We start from the raw sequence: 7,020 nt of genomic DNA on the forward strand, positions 1-7,020 counted from the left end.
ATCAAATTGGCTCTGGAGGAGTGGAGACATCTTCTGGAGGGCGCTGCTCACCCCATCCTGATCTTCACCGACCACAAGAATCTTACCTACCTTCAGTCCGCTCAAAGACTGAATCCTCGTCAAGCCAGGTGGTCGCTGTTCTTCACCCGTTTTCTGTTTGTGCTCCACTACCGTCCCGCGGACAAGAATGTGAGGGCCGATGCCCTGTCCAGATCATTTGAGACGGAAGACATGGTGGAGTCCCTTCAGACCATCATAGACCCGTCCTGCATTGTTACTGCTAATCCTCTGCAGGTTAGAGACATCCCTCCTGGGAGGACTTTTGTTCGGCTGGCAGACAGGAGAAGAATTCTCCGCTGGGGACATAGTTCTAAACTTGCTGGGAACGCTGGTGTCCGTAAAACCCGAGACCTGATTGCTCGTCACTTTTGGTGGCCCATGCTACCTAAAGATGTTCTGGACTTTGTCTCTTCTTGCACGGTGTGTACCTCTAACAAAGTGACTCACTCCAAGCCTGCCGGCCTGCTTCAACCTCTGCCTGTACCCAATGCCCCCTGGCAGCACATTGCGATGGACTTCGTCACAGACCTTCCCCCCTCAGCAGGATGTAACACTGTCTGGGTGGTGGTGGACCGGTTCTCTAAGATGGCTCATTTTATCCCGCTGACCGGCCTACCTTCTGCTCCTCGTCTGGCGAGTCTCTTCATTCTACATATCTTTCGCTTGCATGGCTTGCCTCTTCACATCATGTCAGATCGGGGTGTTCAGTTTACCTGTAAGTTCTGGAGAGCCCTCTGTAAACTCCTGGATGTGAGTTTGGACTTTTCCTCTGCCTATCACCCCCAGTCCAATTGGCAAGTTGAGAGGATCAACCAGATCATGGAAAATTATCTCCGCCACTTCATCTCTTCACAGCATGATAACTTGGTACAGCTTCTTCCATGGGCCGAGTTTTCTTACAACAACCACACAAGTGAGTCCACCACTTCCACTCCGTTTCTCATCGTGTACAGTCAACATCCCAGAGTCCCTCTTCCTGTATCAACTTCATCTCAGGTACCCGCTGCTGACTCTGCATATGGGGACTTCCTGCAAATCTGGCAACAGACCCGGTCCTCTATTTTGCTGGCGGTAGATCGCATGAAGCGAAAGGCAGATACTAAGAGAAGAGAGCCGCCTCAGTATCTTCCTGGGACTAAAGTCTGGCTGTCCTCTTGGAACATTCGCTTGAGGGTGCCTTCATACAAGTTTGCTCCCAGGTTCCTTGGTCCTTTCGAGATCCTGCAACAAATCAACCCTGTCTCCTATAAGCTGCGGCTGCCTCCTACCCTCAGAATCCCTAACTCCTTCCATGTGTCCCTCCTGAAACCTGTGGTCCTGAACCGCTACAGCAAGACTTCTAGTTCCACAGTTGCTTCCAGCGGTCCTTCTGATGTATTCGAGGTAAAGGAGATCCTGGACTGCAAAAGGGTAGGAGGAAGGACTTTCTATTTGGTGGACTGGAGAGGGTTTGGTCCTGAGGAGAGGTCCTGGGAGCCAGAAGAGAACCTCAGTGCTCCTGCTCTTATTAAAAAGTTCCTCTCTCACTCTGGCCATTAGAAGAGGGGGTGTAAGAGGGTGGATACTGTAGCATGCATGGCCGTGGGCCGTCGGGTTTACTCACCTCCCGAGGAATCTGCCACGTCCTGTGTCATCTGCCACGTCCTGTGTCATCTGCCACGTCCGGAGGAATCCGCCATGTCCTGTGTCATCTGCCACGTCCTGAGGAATCCGCCACGTCTGGCGCAACTGGCGGCTCCTGTGTCATCTGCCACATTTGGCGCCATCTGCTGCACCCATCTCATCTGTTCCAGAGCTTCGGTCACCGTCTGGACTATCCAGGTACCTTTGTGCGGGACATTGTATTTCTGGGGTTTCCTGTGGTTTGGCCAGCTGCCTTCCTGCTACGGCGGTACGGCCTAGTGGGTCCACTAACCCGCTTCGTGACATGTTGGAGTTTTTGCTCTCATGGATCGAAAACTGGCGCGCAGTCCACTACAGTTCAGCATACTCCCTACACTCATTCCCTGAGACGAACAAAACAAAATACTCGGGTATGTTCTTGCAATGTTTCACACCTACATGAGAACGATACTTATGAGAAATGTGGTTACAGTAAATCTGGAAAGGCTCACCACTCCCTTATGGGAGTAGAAGCTACCTATCCACCCCCCCCCCCCCCCCAGGTGTAGAGGCTATTTGACCGACTGCACCTATATACCCCGTTACCTCAAATAATCCATTTTATTTTGATGCCTTTCCGGTAATGAGTAAACTGGACTGTATTCTGATACCTTTGGAACAAACAATTTTGGTCATAAGGGCATTAGAAGAGCAGGAAGTAAGACAGAGAATTGCAAATAAACCCCAATATCGCCTATCAATGTAGAAGCCGAACCTGGAACTAATGCCCAAGTGGAATTAATGCTTCCGCAAGATAAGGTCCTACGCTGCCTAGTCAACACTGGAGCAGCCAGAACAGTTCTAAAAAAGGGCAGAAATACCCATAGAACTAATATCAGAAAAATTTCACTTGACAGCTGATGAATACTGACAATATTTCAACAGCTCAAAGAGGCAATTTTAGCTGCACCGGCCTTAGGCATACCAGACTACACAAAAACCTTGAGGGTATGTTCACACGGCCAAATTTCAGACGTATACGAGGCGTATTATGCCTCGTTTTACGTCTGAAAATACGGCTACAATACGTCGGCAAACATCTGCCCATTCATTTGAATGGGTTTGCCGACGTACTGTGCAGACGACCTGTTATTTACGCGTCGTCGTTTGACAGATGTCAAACGACGACTCGTAAAAATAAAGCCTCATCAAAAGAAGTGCAGGACACTTCTTTCAGATGTTTTTGGAGCTGTTTTCTCATAGACTCCAATGAAAACAGCTCCAAAAACGGACGTAAAAAACGCAGCGAAAACGGCGCGAAAAACGCCGCGTTGGTAAAAAAAACGTCTGAAAAGCAGGGTCTGTTTTCCCTTGAAAACAGCTCTGGATTTTCAGACGTTTTGGTTGACTACGTGTGAACATACCCTTAACCTCTTTTGTCATAAGACAAAAAGACATGCACAAGGCATCTTTACATAACTACATGGGCCAAAACAAAGACCATTGGGGTACCACTCTGTAAATCTGTGATCAAAGGGGCACCGTCATGCATCAGAGCAGCACTTTTAAAAGATAAAGTAGCAGATATTGTACTTGAGAGCCCTTTCACCATACAGGTACCACATTAAGTACAAGAAATGTTGCCACAGGCCAGTACAAAACATCTATCAGCTGCAAGACTTACAAAATACGAGGTAGCGTTGCTCACACTCCCCCCAACCTCACCATCAAAAGATGCACATATCTGAACCCATGTAGCGTTCATGGCCGCGGGCCGTTGGGTTTACTCACCTCTCGACGCCCGCAGCCATGGATCTGTGAGCGCTGGTCCCCATCTCTTTCCTAGGAGACGCCAGCGCTCACTTCCGCTCTGGTCCGCTGTGTCCCGTAGGGTGCGTGCGCACACTCAAGCTCGCTCTTAAAGGGCCAGCGTGCGCACATGAAAACAATCATCATCATCAACTCACATGATTTCCTGGACTATAAGAAGACCCCTGCCCTTCTGATCCTTGCCTGAGCGTTGTTAGTATATCCCAAGTCTGTCTTGCAAATGCTCCCTTAGTGTTTTCCTGTTCCAGTTGTTACCGTGTCCTGTTACCTGTTCCTGTATCCCATGCTGTGTTCTTGTTCTGTGCCTACTAGTGTTGGAGTCGTGTCTACTGCAACTGCTGTCGTTTGCCATGTCCAGTGTCTTCTGCCACATCCAGTATCTTCTGCCACATCCAGTGTCTTCTGCCACGTCTTGTACTGTCCGCCACGTCTGGTGCAACCTGCTGAACCTACCTCCATCCATGCTGAAGCCACAGCCACTGTCTGGACTAGTTCAGGTACCCGAGTGTTACGAACTGCTATAGACCTTTGTATAGACTGTAACTAGGCCAGCTGCCTCTCCGCTACGGCGGAGCGGCCTAGTGGGTCCACATACCCTGTGAACATGACAGTACGCTCAGGCCATGGAACCCGCGGGCCAGCCCAAGACCACAGTCCAGAAGATACACTCGGAGATGCATGACCTAAGCAATCTTCAGGATCAACTCCTGGAGGTGGTAAATTCTATCATGGTCCGTCTGGATCAACTCACTGTTCCTCCTCCGTTTCCTACTCCAGAGGCTGTTGCTGTGCCATTGCCCGTTGCTCCTCCTGATTGTTCTGATTGATCCACAGTTCCTCTGCCTCTTCCTCCTCGCTATGACGGTGATCCCAGAGCCTGTAGGGGATTTATTAACCAATGCACAGCCACTCTGTTGACCCTCAAGCAAGAAGGTTCCACAGTAGGGGAGTATGCTATCTCCTTCCGTACCCTGGCAACAGAGCTGGCATGGAACAAAGATGTACTAATGGTGACCTTCTGGAAGGGACTGTCCTCTCACATCAAGGATGAACTGAACGACCTTCCTTCTACCTTGGATGCCCTCATCCTGTTAGCCACTCTGGTTGACATGAGAATCCGGGAGTGCATTCAAGAGGTTCGACAGGAGAGCCGGGGCCACAGACCAGCACCCTCGGTCCAGGGACTACTATTGCCTTCCCCTAGTGTGCTACCTGAAGAACCCATGCAGATAGACTGAGTCCGGTTGTCTGAACAAGAGAAGCAGCGCAGACGCTCTTGTGGCCTTAAGGGTCATTTTGTGAGCCAATGCCCACAGAAACCGGGAAACTCCAGTACCTAGGGTTGGTTGGAGAAGCAACTCTAGGTGGGATGTCTCCAAATGTTAAAACCTCTTCCAAATTATCGATTCCTGTGGCCATTGTCTCCGGAGAAACGTCACATCCCTCCTCTGCCTATGTTGACTCCGGAGAAGCTGCTAATTTCAACCAGCAGGATCTAGTGGATCATTTACATCTGCCCACAGTTCTTCTGGAGAGACCCCTGGCTGTTGTCTCTGTGAATGGTGTACCATTACCCGATCCGATTGTGTTCATCATAAAGCCGTTGACACTATGGGTCGGAGCTCTTCACTCGGAGCAGACCGCCTTCCTTGTACTACCTATGGCTATCAATCCTATCCTGTTGGGTCTGCCATGGCTTCGCCTACGCGCCCCTGTTCTTGACTGGTGTTCCGGAGAAATTCTTCAATGGGGTCCCAGATGCTATAGCCATTGCCTGTCACAAGTTCGTCCTGTTATGCCCCTTCTGCCTCAGTCACTCTCCGATCTACCATCTCAGTATGCCAGTTTTGCGGATGTCTTCAGAAAGCGAGAGGCTGAGACGTTGCCTCCACATCGGAATTATGACTGTCCCATTGAACTGGTTCCAAATGCTTCTCTTCCCCATGGACGGGTATATCCTGTCTCCTTGCTAGAGACTTTATCCATGTCAGCCTATATCAAGGAGAATTTGGAGAGGGGTTTTATACGAAAATCTTCCTCCCCGGGGCTGGCTTCTTCTTTGTTAAGAAGAGAGATGGATCTCTTCGACCCTGCATTGACCACCGTGGTCTCAACCAGATCACGGTCAAGAACAAATACCCATTGGCACTTATATCCGAGCTGTTTGACCGTAAACGAGCCAAATTTTTTTCAAAATTAGACATGCGTGGGGCTTATAATTTGATTCGAATCCGTCAAGGGGACAAGTGGAAGACGGCGTTCAATACCCGAGACGGGCACTACGAATACCTAGTGATGCCTTTTGGACTGTGTAACACTCCCGCAGTGTTTCAGGAATTCGTCAATGATATCTTCCGAGATCTCCTCTTAATCTGTGTTGTAGTTTATCTTGATGATTTTTTGATTTTCTCGCCAGATCTGATGACCCCTCAGAGGCATGTCCGTCAGGTTCTACTGCGACTATGTAAAGGGTTTGCCAGACACAGGTTCTGTGTTGACGCCCGGGGTTAATCAGCCTTCATCAGCTCCAAGGTCTGCTAGAGTGACGCGATTTGTTACCACTCAGGCTTGCAGGCTGAGTAGAGGGAGAACCTATCACAGCCTGGCCTGACAGTACTAGCTCCCGCCCTTGGTCTATTTATACCCTCACTTGCAGCATGTTCCTTGTCTGTGATTCTCTGGTTTCCTGGCTCTGCTATTCCTGCTATTTACCTGATTGACCGCTGTGACTTATTGACCCTTGCTTGCCTGACCATCCTTCTGCTCTGTTTTGCTACTACGTACTCTCCTGGTTTGATTCGGCTCGTTCACCACTGCCTGTTGCTCACGTTTTTTCTGTGGGCAACTGCCCCTACTTCCCCCTTTGTTTCTGTGTGCCCTTGTCTTGTGTTGTCTGTCTTGCACTTACTGAGCGTAGGGACCGTCGCCCAGTTGTACGCCGTCACTTAGGACAGGCCGTGCAAGTAGGCAGGGACTGAGTTGCGGGTAGATTAGGGCTCACCTGTCGTCTCCCTAACCCGATTCATTATATAATCACAGGCCTTATACCTTTTCTTACCCTGGTCCCTGACTCTACTATGGACCCCCTTGAGGCCCTAGCACAGCAAATGCAGGGTCTCTCCCTACAGGTCCAAGACCTGGCTCAGAGGTTCAACCAGCGTGATGCTACCCAGGTAGTACCCTTCACCTCACCTCTTGAACCCCACCTCAAGTTGCCTGACCGAGTCTCAGGGAACCGGAGGACTTTTTTCTCTTTTCGGGAGAGATATAGACTCTATTTCCGAGAGCCAGCGAGTGGGTATAATTAGGTCCCTGCTCCAGGACGGCCCCCAGGAATGGGCCTTCTCCTTGGCTCCTGACGCCCCTGAACTTTCTTCTGTTGACCTTTTTTTTCTGCTCTCGGGCTCATCTATGACGAAACTGACAAGACTGCCTTTGCCGAGAGTCAGCTGGAGACCTTACGTCAGGGTAAGAGACCCGTTGAGGAGTACTGTTCTGACTTTATGTGCTGGGTTAGCAAGAAAAGGG

This window comes from Rhinoderma darwinii, chromosome 1 (genome assembly GCF_050947455.1).
Source record: "Rhinoderma darwinii isolate aRhiDar2 chromosome 1, aRhiDar2.hap1, whole genome shotgun sequence".
Taxonomy (NCBI): domain Eukaryota; kingdom Metazoa; phylum Chordata; class Amphibia; order Anura; family Rhinodermatidae; genus Rhinoderma; species Rhinoderma darwinii.